Source organism: Phascolarctos cinereus, unplaced genomic scaffold (genome assembly GCF_003287225.1).
Source record: "Phascolarctos cinereus isolate Bilbo 61053 unplaced genomic scaffold, phaCin_HiC Scaffold_4;HRSCAF=312, whole genome shotgun sequence".
In the NCBI taxonomy this organism is placed as follows: domain Eukaryota; kingdom Metazoa; phylum Chordata; class Mammalia; order Diprotodontia; family Phascolarctidae; genus Phascolarctos; species Phascolarctos cinereus.
In genome coordinates this window covers 29,379,489-29,396,071 of record NW_027555847.1, presented here as the reverse complement: position 1 = coordinate 29,396,071, position 16,583 = coordinate 29,379,489, and the positions used below count along the sequence as shown (strand labels likewise).

The 16,583-nt window shown below is 40.2% G+C and overlaps 1 long non-coding RNA gene across 1 annotated transcript in view; it reads right to left on the bottom strand.

Moving 5' to 3' along the window:
* LOC110202299 (uncharacterized) overlaps nt 1–15,600 on the bottom strand; it is a 72,054-nt gene extending 56,454 nt beyond the window's left edge. The window contains exons 1-3 of the long non-coding RNA XR_002322693.2: nt 11,366–15,600; nt 10,294–10,558; nt 3,042–3,138 (exon numbers count right to left, since the gene is read on the bottom strand). This is a non-coding gene — a long non-coding RNA (uncharacterized LOC110202299). The remainder of the gene's footprint in view (nt 1–3,041; nt 3,139–10,293; nt 10,559–11,365) is intronic.
* Between the last annotated feature and the right edge of the window lie 983 nt (nt 15,601–16,583).

The window sequence follows — 16,583 nt, the reverse complement described above, 5'->3', positions numbered from 1 at the left end:
ATTAGTATGAAAATCACTGGTGCCCTCACTTAGATCCCTTCCATTTTGCCCAAAAGGGAAAAGGAAAAATTAGTTTCCATGTGTGTCTCATGTCTCTGTTGAAATGCCAAAAGCCTTTACAAGCCCATCTTGGACTCAAGGCGATGTTGAGATAGCACCTCGGAACAATTATATCATTAAACAAGGCATAACATACTCTGTACTACAATTTTTTTTTTGTTCCAGAAAAAAAAAAAAGCAAAGGGTGCCAGAACTCAGCTCTGCTCCAATAGATGTTAGCCACTGACATGCCAAGGAGGAGGTTCAGGGATCAAGCCTGACAAAAGAATTCCTTGGGGTTTTCGAGGAACACAGTGACACATGATCACTTCAGGATTTTTAAGGCTATTTTTTAAACATCTAACCATTTTTCTGTATATACATCATCAGATTGAAACATGCCTCAGAGTTACACATTCCCTAAGCCCCAAAAGAATGGGTTGGCAAAGGAGTCTTTGGAGCTCAGCAAGTCAGCATGTTGATGTTACATAGACAGGCTCTACTTGGATTAAGATATTGCCAGTGGAGGGAAATCACAGGGTCTAGCCAGATTCTGTCTGCCTCCTTCCCCTCTCCCTACCTCCTCTCCCTCCCCTTCCCCCCCTTAAAAAGATTAACTATAGTTTCCAAACATTTATGCCCCAACAGATATATACATATATATATATATATATATATGTATATATATACTACAATGGGGTATTAAGAGAGACAACATCTTAAAGAAGAGGAATTAGGTATTTTTCTAGTAAAGCAACTGCTGGCAATCATTTCTAAAGTTAATCAGGATTTATTTGATTCTTAAGGCAGAGGATGTGGGTGCCAGATGGTGATTGTGGGAATGAAAGCTCCCAAGTCCAATGAGGCTGATTTCGATGTGTAACAAACGCAACAAACACATGTTATGAGAGTGTTGGCCCATCCTTTACCTGAGGACAATTTAATCATTCCTTTCATGAGAAATGAGGAAAGAGATGTGCTCACTTGAGAATAGCTGAGTTCTAAAGGTATACATTTATGAAATGATTCATTGGGCTCTGATTATGAAATTAAAATAACATTTGGTAAGATGAGCACAGGCCCTTTTAAGAAAATCTTGAAGCATAAGTTTTTGAGTTCAGGGGGACATCAGAGCTCATCTTGTCTAACCAATTCATTTTACAGATGAGGAAACTAGAACTCAAAGAATTAAGTGACTTGCCCAGGGTCACACAGCTAATCAGTACCTGAGGCAGGTTGCAAACCTCAGTTTTCCTGACTCCAGGTTCAGAACCCAATCCACTATGACAAGCGGTCTTGCGTTAGTCAACCTTAGGAAAATTATTTTGGCAGCTGTATGGAGGGATTATTGGTGACAGAAGAGACAATAAGCCAAGAGTTCAATTAGGGATGTGTTGCAGGAGGTGATGATTATTGAAATAGGGTAATGTCCTTGTGAGTAGAGGAAAAATGGGTCTTAGAGATGTTGTAGAGATAGGATCTATAAAATGTGGTGGGTAGTACAGTGGATGGAGTACTGAGCTTGGAGTTAGTTCAGATCTGACCTCAGACACTAGCTATGTAACCCTGGGTAAGTCACTTCACCTCTGTCTGCCTCCACTTGCCCACCTGTAAAAATGGGGATAACAAAAGCACCTTCCTCCCAGATCAGAGGCCACAGGTTCCCTACCCGGGTCCTAGATTATTGTAAGGGTCAACTGACAATAATATTTGGGTTTTTTGTTTGTTTTTTGTTTTTTGGCTAGGCAATGGGGTTAAGTGACTCACCCAAGGTCACACAGCTAGTAAGTATTATGTGTCTGAGGAGGATTTGAACTCTCGTCCCCCTGACTCCAGGGCCAGCGCTTTATCCACTGTGCCACCTAGCTGTCCCTTGAGAATACTATTTGTAAAAGTGTTTCTGCTAACCTTAAAGCACTTTACAAGTGATAGCTATTGTTATTATTATATGGAGATAAAGAAGAAGAAAGATTTAAGGATAGCTATGCCATTATGAACCTGGCTGAATGAATAAAGAATTCTGGAGGAGGGGTGGGCTTAGGAGGGTAGAGAATGAGCTCTGTCTGGGACACAAGAGTTTCAATGATATAGTTAAATTAGAGTGAAAATTAGTTCATTCCCCCCTTCCCCCCAATTCCCTGGGATTGTAGTGAGGATTTTTTAAAACCATCTACCCTACAGGGTTGTTGTGAAGACCAAATGAAGCAATGCATATAAAGTGTTTTTGAAAATCCTAACGTCTCATAGAAACACCAGTTACTGTTAGGGAAGAGGTCAATAGGTGCTGTGTGTGTGACTATTTGAACTAATATACCAGCTTTGACCTCTCCTGGTTGCTGGCTCATTCCCCTCATTAATTCTTTCTCCAGGTTCATAAAGGAAATCTAAAGTATATGTATTTCAGAGATTACTAAAACTCACCGAATCTCTCTCTAATTAGCTTGCTGCCTCCAACCAAGAACTTGAGTTAGGGAAAATCTCCTATCTCACCCTCTAAGCACACACTTAGAGGCTTGGACAAGAAACAATATAAATGGTCTTGTATTTTAGTAGTTTTAAATAGCATAGACATGTAGATAAGTCCTGAAAAGGTACAAAGTTTCTAAGTGTAAGCTATGATGGTTTCAGCCAAGCGATTGGCTTCCTCCCACCTCTTTTCACTGATTGGAGAGGGAGTGGAAAGTGAAGGGTTGGACAGCTTAATGGAGAGTGGATTACCTGGGCAGTGTTCCAGGAAAGGAAGGGAAAGAAAGGTGTTGTGAACTAGACTCTAGTAATCTCACTGATCACCTTTGGATCAACCTGATCTGCTCTCCATTCCAGTGGTACTTGCTGATCCTCTGATCTGGTCAGTTCTACATCTCTGCTCTTGCTCAGATAACCTGCATTGTCCCCCAAGTTTCATGGGGGAGAGGGAAATAGGTTTAGCCATGTTCTCTTCCCTTTCTCTGCCAGTGCCAGTGGAAAAGTGGAGACTTGGTGCAGTCCATCCCCTTCCTTACCTGTGTTAGTCATGTGACATCTTTCCAGGTCAAAAGCTCCAGAAGCCTGGGGACATCTGGGCACACACAGGTCTGCAAAAGCTCCATGGCCACATCCCTGGGGAAAGAGTTCTATATTTTTATTTGTATTTATTATTTTATATTTATTTATAAATATACATTTACAAAAATATTTAATATTTTATTTATTATTTTATTCTATATATTTTATCTTTTAGAGAGAGGAATATGAGTTGCACTAGATGGCCATTGAGTCCCTTCCAACTCTGCAAATCTCTGACTGCGCGATTTTTTAAGAGTATCTGTGCTTCCAGGTGGGTGTGCGGGCACGATTGGGAAGGCGTACCTCTTTTCCCATATGTTACATAAATGCAAGAAGATGACTGGATGTTACATAGGGTGGCCATGGAAAGTTTGAAATAAAGATTATGGAGAACCTGGCTAACGGCAGCTAGGTGGCACAGCAGATAGAGTACTGGGCTTGGAATAAGGAAGATTCATCTTCATGAGTTCAAATCTGGCCTCAGAAACTTACTAGCTAAGTAAGCCTGGGCAAGTCACTTAACCCTTTTTCCCCATCTTTAAAATAAGCTGAAGAAGGAAATGGCAAACCACTCCAGTATCTTTGCTAAGAGAACCCCAAATGAGGTCACTGAGCGTTGGACATAGCTGAACAACAAACCCAGATCCACTTCTGAAAACCTGTGAAGGGAAGAAATCTACGTCTATGATAAATGTATGTGTGTGTGTGTGTGTGTGTGTGTGTGCGCATGAATATCATAATTATTTATGTGTATATCATCTACACATACTATATATGTACATGTATACATATATGTGGGGGTATATAGGTATATGCTTATGTATATATATATATATATGTGTGTATGTATTATATGTGTGAATACAAATATAGTCATTACTTTTTATTTATTCATAAACACACATATGCATTTATATCTACACACACATATGGAAATGTTTCATATGTGTATATGTGCACATATACACAGATACGTGAAATATACTTTTCCCATACTGTATACTTCATAAATACAGATTGCATTATCTACGCATACCATGTTCACATATGTATAAGCATTATGTTTGTATGTATGTATACATGTATTCATATTTGTATACCTATTCATTTATTTATACACAGATACATACATATTTATACATGCAAACACACATGTATATAGAATATATTTCTTATGTGTGTACATGTACATATACATACACATATGGAATATATTTTACCTAAGCTATTCATTTCATATGTACATATATATCTTCTGTATATACCAACATACATATTTTAGGGGTTATATACAGATACAACCACACATATATATATATGTGTGTCCATGTGCATTATATACACAGGGTGTGCTGGTAAATGTTTAACCAGCTCTCGGGGGAGGGGGAAGTATACAAAAAACATAACACACTTTGAAGTTTAATATATGTTATTAACATTTTCCCTATCACTTTCTTAAGTCTAGACAATCAGCAAAAGCATAAATCAAGCCCTGATTTATAGTGTTGGGTGATTTCCAAAGTGTAAATGCTCACACCAAAAATTTAACAACCAGCTCTCATAATCTGGTTTGAGCTGGCTCAAGCATTTCCCTCCATATGGGCATGCACATACATTATATGCATATACATACACATACACATATATACATACATACATACATACATACATACATACATTTTTACATGACAAGACTATCATTGACACATTAATTGCCAATCTGCATTGGTGGAGAGAGGTTCCATGTAAAGAATTTGCTAAACTAATAAAATCCAAGGTTCATCTAAATATATGAACATGTATGTGTATATATTTTCAGTGGGAGCATATGATTGTTAAGGATGAATAGCAGCTCCCCAGGCACAGGTTGTAAGGGATTAGAACCTAAGTGATAGGGCAGTATCTGGAGTCCGGAAGATCTGGATTCAATCCCCACACCAGACACACAGGTATGGGCCGGTGTAAGCCTCCACATATTTCTATCTGTCTGCCTGTCTGTCTGTCTTTCTCTCTCTCTCTGCCTTACGATACTCTCTAAGTTTCACCAGCTATAAAGGGGGACAATAATGGTACCTCCCCTACACAACTGTAGTATGTATCAAATGAGATCATGTGTATAAAGCACTTTATAAATAATGTGCACCATGATCAGCAAACATTGAACTTACCAAAACCAAACAGAGAGAGGTGCCTTCCAAAGGCAACATGAGGTTAACTTATGTAAAATCTTGAAAAGGATGACGGATGACTACGAGCAGTATTGTCTCATAAAACAGAGAGAAGAATTGGCAGGTGAGACCATTCTGCACATCCAATATATGCAAGTAAGCAAAGCCACCAAGAGTATTCAAGGATGAAAACAGAAAGAGAACCACAAACAGAAGAAAAATAGAAAAGATTTGCAAAAACTATTACAACATATTGTTTTCTCCATTAAGGATTGTGAAGCCACCACACCTGGACCCTAATATCCCAGTCCCTGAAGGGCTTGCAGAGGAATCAAAAATGGCACTAAAGAGATTTAATGAACTGGGAAAAGCAACCAGAATGGATCAAGTATATGGGGAGAAGATCCATTCTGGAGGTGCTATAATTCTGAGGGCCTTGATAATCTATTTACAAGGCTTTTAAAGGAGACAGAAATACCAAAGGTGTGGAAAACATCGGGGATTTTACTGATACCAACAAAAGGTGAATAAGGAAACATCAGCAGCTACTGACCCATATACCTACTCTTCCATCTATGGGCATATCTTGCAGATATTGCAGGTTCAATTCCAGACCACCACAATAAAGTAAATATTGCAATAAAGTGAGTCATATGTTTTTTTTTTATTTCTCAGTACATAATAAACCTTATGTTTACACTATATTGTAGTTTATTAAGTGTTTCTTGTGACTGGGGACAAGAGGTATTATTCAGGTTTGGGTATTTCTACAAAAATTTTCTTTTTGAATTCAAAGATCAAAGTTCAGTCTATTTGTGAAGGGAGATTTATAATTTTGTATTTCTTTATGGATTATATTTGTTATTTGGTTACATGTCATAACCTGCTATTAGATTGGAAGTTCCATGAAGGTAGGGATCAGGTCATATTTACATTTTGAATATATCATCCTGGTCCTTCTGTATTCTAAAAAATCAATGATGTTCCTTGAGTGAATGAGTGATAAAAAGTGAAAAAGTCCCTGCCTTCAAGGGGATTACATTCTATAAGGAGAAAAACCATGTACCTAAATGAATATACACAAAATAAATTCAAGGAAATTTCTTTGGAGGAGGCACTGGAAACTAAGAACATGTTTCATGTGGTAGGCAGTGTTTGAGCTAAGCTTCAGAGAAAACTAGAAGCTATAAATGGCAAAGGTGAAGACAGAATGCATCCCAGCCACGGAGGCCAGTCAGCATAAATGCACTGAGGTGGAAGACAACGTGTGCTATGTGCAGAAGAGCAGGAAGGCAGCTTGATCATACACATCACAAAGGGGAAAAGTGCACCTTAATTTACGAACTAAATCTAAGAAAGTTAGGTTGAAGGCTAGTGGTTAAGGACTTGAAATGCCAAACAGAAGAGTCCATGTCTGTTTCTGGAGTTAATAATAGGGAGCCACTAGAACTTAATGAGCAGGGGGTGACGTAATCAGACCTGAACTGGAGAGGAGAGAGTCTCGAGATAGACCAGTTCAAGGGCTGCTGAACTCTAATTGAGAGGGCATGAGGGTGGTGGCCACAGGAGTAGGATAATTAGGGAGAATATGTGGAGTACTTTCTTGGCTCCTGAATGAGGGGAGGGCTCCTTTTTTGTTGTGGAAGGTAACCTTGGAAGGTAACAGGAGAAAAGAATTTAGCATAGTTGGATGCCATATATCAAACTAGAATTGGTAACAGAGACTCCTCCAAAGTTGGAAAGAAAGTGGGTCCTGCTCCCTAGGCAAGTTGTTTTGTACGGCCAGAGGTTGGCACAGGGACATGTCCTCAGTGAGGGAAGTCCCTAGGCTGGTCCAGCATCCCTAGGTCTATACTCTGGAACATGCCCCACCATTATAGTCTAGCTGCTTACAGAGCTGGTTTCTCCTCTTGGACAGGAAGAATTTCAGAAATTTGGCAAAAGGATGCCCCCACCAACAAAGAAAGTTTTGCCTTGGCTGAGAGATTTAGCTGTACTTGGCCAAAAGATAAAGGGGCAGCCAAGAGAGAAAGTCACTCCCGGAGCCCTAGGTACAAGGAAGTGGAGGAGAAACTGAAGAAGGTGAGTGCTAAGATTCTTAGGGAGGAAGAGCCCAGGAGCCATATTAACAAAAATATGCATAGCTGCACTATTTGTGGAGGCAAAGAAACTGAGGTGAGGATGCCCATCCACTGGGGAACAACTGAATAAGATGTGATATGTAAGTATGTGGAATCGTAATGCTATAAAAATGATGAAAGAGATGGTTTCAGAGAAACCTAGGAAGACTGGTATGAATGATGCAGAGTGAAGTGAACAGAACCAGAAGAACAATTATACATTGACAATGATATTGTAAAGACAAACAATTTTGAAGGACTTTGGAACTGATCAGTGTAATGATCAAACATAATTTCAGAGGACTAATGATGGAACATGCTACTCAGCTCTTGATAGAGAAGTGAATGCACAGAGAACAAAATGAAACACACACACAAACACAAACACACTGTTCTGTTTCTATATATGTATATATGTGTGCATATATATACATATAAAGATAGATAGATAGATAGATAGAAATACAAATGCATATTTTTCCTTTAGAGATGGCCCACACAGAAATTTGTTTTGCTTGTTACTAAAAAAAAAAAAGGGAAAAAAATCCTTTTGTGATATTGTGAACTATGTACCTTCAGAGGGGAAGTCAGTTTCAGTAAACTAGCAGGTATACATTTTCACAGGTCTCCTTGGTGGTAGCTATAATACAAAAGAATGGGAAAAAATCCCCAAAAACGTGTCCAATAATCTCAGTATGACAAACAGTTTTACAAACATAGTTGGTACGTAATATGTATTTGTTAAATTTGAATTTATATATGTATATTCATATATAAAATTTTAATTTATATTTTCATATGTTGAGTTATTTTTCATTTGTTCATTCACAGGTTTGTTTTTTCTTCCCTTTCTTCCTTTTAGATGGGATATACCTGATGCTATTTAGCAGTAATGCCATCATTTTTATCAAATACAAATATCAAACCACTTTGTAACTCTTTCTAGAATTTACTTCATCTTCAATGAGCTAATGGTGAGTGTTGTAAAAGGATATTTGAAGGTATTTTTATGGTCAAGGTAATGACTGGAAGGAACTCAGGACTTGGGGATGTGTGAGATTAGTTCCCTTGGACAATACCTTAGGAAATTAGTTGGCTGTCTTAGTTACCCACCTTTTCCTGGCAATGCATCTTTGATTACTTAATGAAAATCTATTGTTTTCCATAAAAGGAAACTTTTTGCTTTCCCAAGTTACCGTAAGTTTAGAAAATTCAAAATGAGTAAAGTAAGTAATGGCTTTCACAAGTTGGAGGCTTATAAAAATGCTGACATAAAATATGATAGCAGTGCACAGCATACCTTGAAAAACAGACAAATCTGTAGAACAGAGAAGGAAGACTTTGGGTTTTGTACAACAGTATAAACCTATAATCTTGCCTTTCTAATCAAGTATTTCCTGGTTGAGGGATACACAATTCTACAATTCATTTGCACCATTTACTAAAAGTGGAAAAAGGTCCTAATACCTTCTAAGAACATGGACATAGTAAACTCCTTGTTATCGTCATACTTTCTAGTCATGAGTAAGCCATCATGAGAAGCAGAGTTAAGTGATCCCTCACACTGGAGATCCAAAGTGAGAGAGTACCCGTATTAACAGGAGTTAAAGATATAGAAGAACATGAGTTCAAATCCTACCTCAGACATTTCCTAGCTGTGTGATCCTGGGCAAGTCACTTAAACTTTCTCAGTCTGTTTCCTCCTCTGTGAAAGGGAAAAATAATTGCACCTACCTCACTGTGCTGTTGTGAAGATCAAATGAGTTAGCATATGTAAAGCACTCTACAAACTTGAAAGTGCTATATAAACGCTAGCTCTCATTATTATTAGTGTGCCTGTGCATGAATTCCATGTTCACACAATGCTGAGGGCCAAACAATACTCAGGCATTGAAGCAAATTCTCTTTAAAGCTGCCCCTCCCAGAAGAAGGGTTCTGGGCTTCAGCACAGACTTCAGGTAGAAATGCTTTCCAAGCATACAGTTTATTTAGAAAGAGGATAAGGTTTTGGAGGAAGAGGCAAGACATGGGGTGACAAAAAATCTAGAAGGGCAGATATAGCTAGTGAAGATATAAAGATATATAAAGAAATGATAGATGAGTCCAGACTATGCTGAGAGTAAGGAAGTTGGCTCCTATGGAACCAATATGGAGAGTGGCATAGCTAAATAGGAAGGTGGAGGAATGTGGTCTGATTTCCATTGGCTGCCAAGAGAAATCAATTGTATTCTCAAGACTGATGCTTTACTGCTCCATTCTCTAGCCCTAAAAGCTTGCTGAGATGGGATGTGTCTGCCCCATTCCTGATTTGCAGGGGACACAAAAGGGTAAGTTTGGAGTCAGCTAAAACTCCCAGAAGATATTTGAGGGAGCAGCCATTGGAGAATGGGTATCAGAGGTGATAGTCTTTGACTATTTTTGATCTAATTCCCTTGCCTGTTTAAACATGTCTTTGCTTTGAGATCATGCATCATCTGGCTTGGTCTGGTATAATGACACCTTGGTGAGAACTCAGCTGTGAATCTGCTTACCCAAACAACCCCAGGAAGTTGAACATAACTGAGAGGAAGGCCACATGTACTAGGTAGATATTTCTGCATGATTTGCAGTAAATGCACAGTTCTAATGAATAGCATGATACTGAAGAGATTTAGATTAGATGCATGGAAACCATGAGAGCTGATACAGGAAAAGAGTTCACTGTTTCACACCTCAGTTCAGGCATAAGAGATTCACCTCCAGGAATCTGACTGAACAAATCCAGGTACTTCCAGGATGTTAATCATTACGATTCTTCGGGAAAGGAAGTTCCTTTGTGCTTCCTCCCCATCACTTCCCCTATCTTCCAGAAAGGCATACAAATAAGGAAATGACCCATTCCCTAAGTTAAGAACAATCTAGACCCAAAAGCTGCTCCAGACCTTGTGAAGAGTATACTCCCACGGAGAGTTCATTCTCTTCTTGTCTTTCGCTTTGCCCAACAGCAGCGGAATGCAGCAGTGAGATAGAGGTATTGACAGTGCTTGTCCCAGGACAATGGCCTTGAATGAGATCATACTTAGCCCCTGGTCCCTCTGCAAACACCCAGCAGGTGATGACTTCTGCAAACTCCTTCCTGTCTCCTCACACTAGTCAACTGGTCTACATGCAGATGAAATACAGCAAATTCTTCCTCTTCACGTTAGCCTTTTGGCAAGGGGAAGAAGGAAAGTAAGAATAAGGAAATTCGGTTTGGGCACCTAGGTAAACCAAGGAGAAATTCTTAGAACTCATTTGGGGCAAAATGTCTAGTAAGACCACTGCTAACATCAAAGAATTCACAAGAGTAGATTAACAAGAGAATGAACAAGAGTAAAGAATGATATTTTTATTTTCACTAACCAAAACTGAAATCAAGCATTTCCTTAATATAAAATTGTAATCCTCAAATAAGGGGAACAAAATTGAAATCGATTGAATCTATCAGCATGCATTCATTGAGCACCTACTGCATGCCAGGCATTGTGCTCAGCACCAGGAAGAGAAAGACAAAGATTGAAACAATCTCTACTCTTAACAGACTTGAAGATAAAATATAAACTCCTCTAATATTTTTTAAAAGGCCCCAATCTTTCTTTCCAGCCTTACTCCCGACATACCTCCCCTCCACATTCTGTGATCCAGACTAAGGGGTCATCTTTTGGTGCCTCACACTGAATATTCCATCTCCTGAGTCTGTGCTTTGGAAGGGACCATCCCTTGTGCCTTGAAGGCACTCCTTCCTTATCTCCAACTCACTGGGTCCCTCTCTTCCATCAAGACATACCTCAAGTACTACTTTCTACATCAAGGATTCTTAACCTCGGGACCATGGATAGAGTTCAGGAGGTCTGTGAATTTGGATGGGAAAAGAATGCTATCTTTATTTTCACTAACCTCAAAGTGAAATCGACCATTTCCTTAAATTATGAATGTGGGCCACAAATATGATTAGAAGGGGTCCATAGAACTCACCACTCTGCAAAGTAGTCAGAGGAGACTTCCAGGAAGAGGTGTCACTGAAACTGGACTGGGAAGAATTTGCAGGTCTGGAAGAGTCAGATCTGGTGATGTAGAAGAAGGGGAGGGGGAAAAAAATTCCAAGGAGAGGAAATAGCATGGTTGTAGTGAGTCAGGGAAATAACAGAGTCAAAGGACCTTTAGCTAAAACTTAAAAAGCCTTCAGCAAGGGTATGTCTTTCTACTGAAAGTCTGCTAGAGAGCAGGATTGCTGCCAGACAGCTAAGCCTTTGGAGAGCTTGGGAGGTCTCCTGAAGGCAGCAGTGAAGAGACCCAAATGATGAAATAGGCATCATCTTATCAAAGCTACAGGCCCCAAGAGCATGGCATGCTGACAAATGATATTTGAAGTGATAAGGAATGAACAACGCTAAGTAATGTGTGTTCATTTACATTGTACCAAGGCCCCCAAGATATTATCTCTAACTACTGTAGGCATATTTAGGACCAACCTACCAACATTTCCTCATTAGGAAAGTATGTACTCTGAGCTGAAGAGCCACAAATCAGTTATTGGTGACTGCAGTTTTCTAAGTTGTGTGGAACTGAAGGCTTTAAAGTGCCTGACAAAGACGGCTTGAAATCAGAGACAATCAATAATGTCATCATCAGGTCCAAAAATGTTAGAAACAGAATCATTTCATTTTGAAGACTGTTGGCAGAGAGCTCCTGCATTATGGAGGTAACTATTTCTCTAGCCAGTGGAGCCATCACCAGCAAGAGGCTAAAAGGGCTTCGTCCCAAGGTGCCAACATCAGGGGTGGGCTAGCGGAGATATTTCCTCCCTTGTAATGGGGACACGCTTTCTCCACCAGTTGGTTCCTGCTGGTCTCATGTCACCACTGTGACAATCACCATTATCCCTATATTTTACCTAAAAGTTCTCCTTTGGTCTACCTCACTATCCTGAGGCCAGCCCCCAGACTGTTGTTATGTTCTGTCTCTGCCAGAGCCCTCATTTTCCTCAAACCCTTACAGAGGTGAGAGTCAAACTACTCCCTCTCCCATGTTACTGTATCACCACCCACCCTGCCCCAGCTCAGCCCGTATAAAAACAGTCCTAACAACAGATATGTCAAGTACTGCCCGAGAATGAGAAATCTTCATAAAAGCTTATGCTGCTCAAAAAAACTATCACGGTCCCTTCTCTTATCTCCAAGCAGGTTTCTGTCCTCTGTGCCAGGCAGATGGGTGTCTCTCTGATTTTAAAAGAACTTTTCTTTACCTTTTCTACAGGTCTGACTCCAACATTCAATTGTCCTCCCTCTCCTTGCCTTTCTTGTTATCCTTCCTTTTTATCTTTCCAGTCAAGAAGCCTTTATTGAGCACTATATGTCAGGCATAGTTCTAAGATACAAAGAAAGGTAAGAAATAAACAAAAACCATGCACCAAATCTCTCTCTCTCTCTCTCTCTCTCTCTCTCTCTCTCTCTCTCTCTCTCTCTCTCACACACACACACACACACAGAGTCCCTGCTCTTAAAAAGAGAATTGTAATTGGGGGAGATAACATGAAAATCTCAAGGTAGAGACAAGATATTTATAGAGCATGAAATTTACCTGAAAAAGGTAAGGCATTTATAGCTGGAGGAATCAGGAAAAACCTCTTAAAGAAGGCAAGAAACTTAGGAAACTAGAAGGTGGAGGGGAGGTGGCAGAGTATGGCTGTCATGAGGCCAGGCTATGCTAAGGTGCAGAGTTTGGAGATGTGGACTTGTATCTCAGTACCTGCCAGGAGCTGGATCCTAGAGTGTCTGGAGAGGGCTAAAGTAAGTACCTAGAAGTCAGGAATTACCTGCATTCCTTGTATTTATACCCTCAGGGTTTAGCACAGTGTGTACAACATAGGAAGTATTTAATAAATCTGTCTCTGTCTCTTTCTCTCTGTCTCTCTATCTGTCCCTGTCTCCATTTTTCTGTCTGTGTCTGTCTCTCTCTCTCCCAATTTTCTCCAGTTCTTACCTGTTACCCACCTGCTCAAATGCCTTCAGTGTCTCCTTCTTACCTCCAGGATCAAATATCTAATCAAGAAAGGCAGAGAGGGTCCAAGGGCTTTAAAAGCAGAGGGTTTGATATTTGATGAGGTAATAGGAAGGCTTATTATACTTTAGAAAAATCCGGAACCTGGAGTGGATGAAACAGAAAGACAGAGACTGAGAGACAGAAACAAATGGAGAGAGAGAGAGAGAAAGAGGGAAGAGGGGAAGGGCAAAAAGAGAGGGGAAGAGGAGAAAGAGGGAGGGAGAGAGAGAAGGAAAGAGAAGAGAAAGAGGGAGGGGGAGAAAGAGAGGCAAAGACAAAGAGGAGAGGGCAGAGAGGGAGAAAAAGAGAGAGGAGAGAGAGAACATATTTATTAAAAAATTTTCTATGTTCTAGGCACTGTGCTATACTCTGAGGGTACAAATACAAGCAATGAAGATAATCCCTGCCCTCAAGGTGCTTACATTCAGACAACATACAGAGGAGAACAGGCAACAAGTGATGGAGTCTTGAACTAGGCGATGGCATAAGAGTATAGAGAGGGGAATGAATGCTTACATCCATTGAAGTTGATTAGGTAAAATCCACAAGACTTGACTGTATGTATGAGGTGAGCTACAGAAAGAGAGGGAGAGACTTCCTGGGCTGTAAGCCTGGTGACCTGAAGGACTGGGCATTGAGGAAGAAGGAAGGGTTTAATGGTTTTGGACATCATGAATTTGAAGTGCCTATAGGATTGACTTGTTTGTTATCCTCAAATAAGGGTGCTTTCATGTTCAAATCCATTTAATAAGCATTTACTAAGTACCTACTATGTGCCATGGAATGTACTAAGCATGGGGATGATACAAATAAGAAAAAGACTGTCCCTGCCCTCAAGGAGCTTACAATCCAATGAGAGAAGACCACACACAAAAGAAAGCTGAAAAGTTGTGGGGAGGGAGTTCAGTTTTTTCTTAGTTGTGGTCCATTTCTTCCTTTTAGTACAGATCTGTGGATTTCCAAGTTTTCCAATGGAAAGGTTAAAGCAGGCCCAGGGAAGCCAGCTGGCCTTTTGAGCAGGATGGTTTAGTTTCTTCAAAAACAGGCCAGAAGCTCTGCATAGCGGTGTTTTGTAGCCTCTCCGGTTTGGGGTACACGGTGGAGGGAGGCTGGTATAATTGATTGCAAAGTCGCATGGGATGAAAACTGCTTTACTGGTAGGAAAAGTCTCACAAGTTTAAATGTTGATGTCTTAAAACATCAGTGTTTATGGTTTCTCCTTTATTTGCTTTGGACTTAAGGCCTAAAGCATCCCTCCCTCCCTCCAGGCACTGCAGTTCTCTTGTTTGGGAGTTTAATTAAAATATATGCCTGGCGATCTCCAAAAGGGGAAGGAGGAAGCAGTGGAGTATGTCTGGTTTAGTGAGCAGGGGGGATTTATTAACTGTACAGAGCTTATGTATCCATGGAATTTTTCTTGGGTGTCTAACTCCAGAGTGGATTTATAGGGGACTCAGAGAAAAAGCCTGGAGTTCAACCCATTCCCCTGGCCATGAGCTACACAATATCTTAATTGGTAAATCAAGGACAGACTTAAATAATGGCTCCCAAAGAAGCAAAGGGCTTCCTTCCAGCCAAATTTCACATCCCAAGCACCCTAAGTCGTTGAAGATTGCGATAGAAGCTGCACCATGGAAGGAGGGACTCAGAGACTAAAGTATGAGTGGAAGAAGTCTCCACACTAATTCTTATGCCTTCTGGTCCATAAGCAGCAGCACCTGAAAAGAGGCAGATGTATGCCACTGAACCAGAATCTGCTTCCTAAGTGATCGGTGCTGACAATCATTTATTTACCTACTTGAGGAAATTTCTTCTGGGAAGGGAACCCCCTCCAAGGAAAGATTAAATAAGACTTGAATGGGGCAATGGTAGGTGGGTAGGATTTGGCAAGGCATCTCTCACAAGATAAAATCCAAAGTCTTTAGCATGGTATTCAAGGTACTTATCATTCCCAACTTCTCTACATCAATCAATAAACATTAATTAAGTGCCTACAGTATGCTGAGAGACAGTATGGACTAATTAAACAGTTGGCCTTGGAATCAATTAGATCTGGGTTCAAGTCACTGGGAATATCTCTTAACAGACTGGTGAAACCTATAGACCCCTTCTAAGAATCGTTTTTTAAATGTGTAAAATAAAATACGTAAGATTATAAAGGAAATGAAGTTAACAAATATTTAAAAACAAAAACAAAAATAAAAAAGCAAGTTCATGGCCCCCAGGTTAAAAGAAGAAGAAGACAAAATAAAAAAATAACTCCTGCTGCATACAGAATAAACATCAAAAAGAAATTGGGAGGTGGGTAGGAGGGTCAGGAAAGAAGACTTCATGTAGAAGATGGCACTGGAATTTAACCAGGAATGTGAAGAGGCACAGCTAACAGTCCTGAGTGGAGGAAGCATGAGAATCCAAAGCAAAAAGTAGAAGCTGGAACGAGACAGGGAGAATGGTGGAACCTTAGGGCCCCCCAGGGAACACCAATGGCTCTGCTTGCCAGGAGCCTGGCCAGATCTGGTTTTCTCCAGTGCTTCTCAGCTTGGCTGTAGACTCTTAACCTGGGCTTCCCTGGGGCCTGAAAGCATCCCTAAAACTCATGGGCATAACCAGGACCTAAATCCCAAGCCTAGGGATCCCACGTGAAGACAACAAATTTGGGCTTCAAGAATCCTTCTCTCTTCAAGCCAGCAACAGGAGTAAATGTGAACTTATCTTGAGGTCATCTTGGCCTGACTCACCTCTTGGAAAACAAAGTTACCATCCATGTCAGTAATTATGAAATTTTAATCACTTGTACTTTTTATCAGAGTTAAATTGAGCAATCAGTTTTAGAGTCCACGAATAAAGGAAGCCATTTCCAGGGGAAAAAAAAAAAGATTCCATTTCCCATCAGTGCTAATATTCAGAGACCAAGAATAACAAATGTAGAAACTTATAATCAGAAAGGCCAGCACAAAAGGTCAAGTAGGTCATAAATGACTCACCTTTCACTCAACCTCTTGGATGCTATGCCCATTGGTGATACTGGACCTCTTTTCAGCTAGGCTTATTCATGTTTCACCCATAGACTCTTAAGGTGAGGGGGATTTCCTAGGATTGGAAAAGACAAGAAAGAATGCAAATTTGTGATGAAGCCAACTTCTCTGGCCCC